Source organism: Penaeus monodon, chromosome 24 (genome assembly GCF_015228065.2).
Source record: "Penaeus monodon isolate SGIC_2016 chromosome 24, NSTDA_Pmon_1, whole genome shotgun sequence".
Taxonomy (NCBI): domain Eukaryota; kingdom Metazoa; phylum Arthropoda; class Malacostraca; order Decapoda; family Penaeidae; genus Penaeus; species Penaeus monodon.
Window position 1 is genome coordinate 35,858,454 of NC_051409.1, and position 284 is coordinate 35,858,737.

Below are 284 nucleotides of genomic sequence, written 5' to 3' on the forward strand. Positions count from 1 at the left end.
TTCCTCACCCCGTCCCTTAACCATCTGCCACAAGTCCTACCCATGACCCAGTACAGGAGTGTACTGGGTCATGGGTCTTGCCCCTTTGAAGCAGCATTCTAATTTTCACTAAATGCCGGGCGCAGCTTGGCTTTTACGAGTGGGAACAGGTGATGACCCTAGTACGTAGATAATTAGCACATCAGTGTGATTGCCTACCTACCTGAGTCCGGGCAGAAAAAACAGATACGTTCGAAACCTAATTATTTATTTCCAGAGAGGATAAAATCATTCACTTGTTAGAC

The 284-nt window shown here is 46.1% G+C and overlaps 1 pseudogene; it reads left to right on the top strand.

Annotated features, from left to right (window-relative positions):
- LOC119588747 overlaps positions 1 to 284 on the top strand; it is a 5,174-nt pseudogene that overhangs the window by 2,466 nt on the left and 2,424 nt on the right.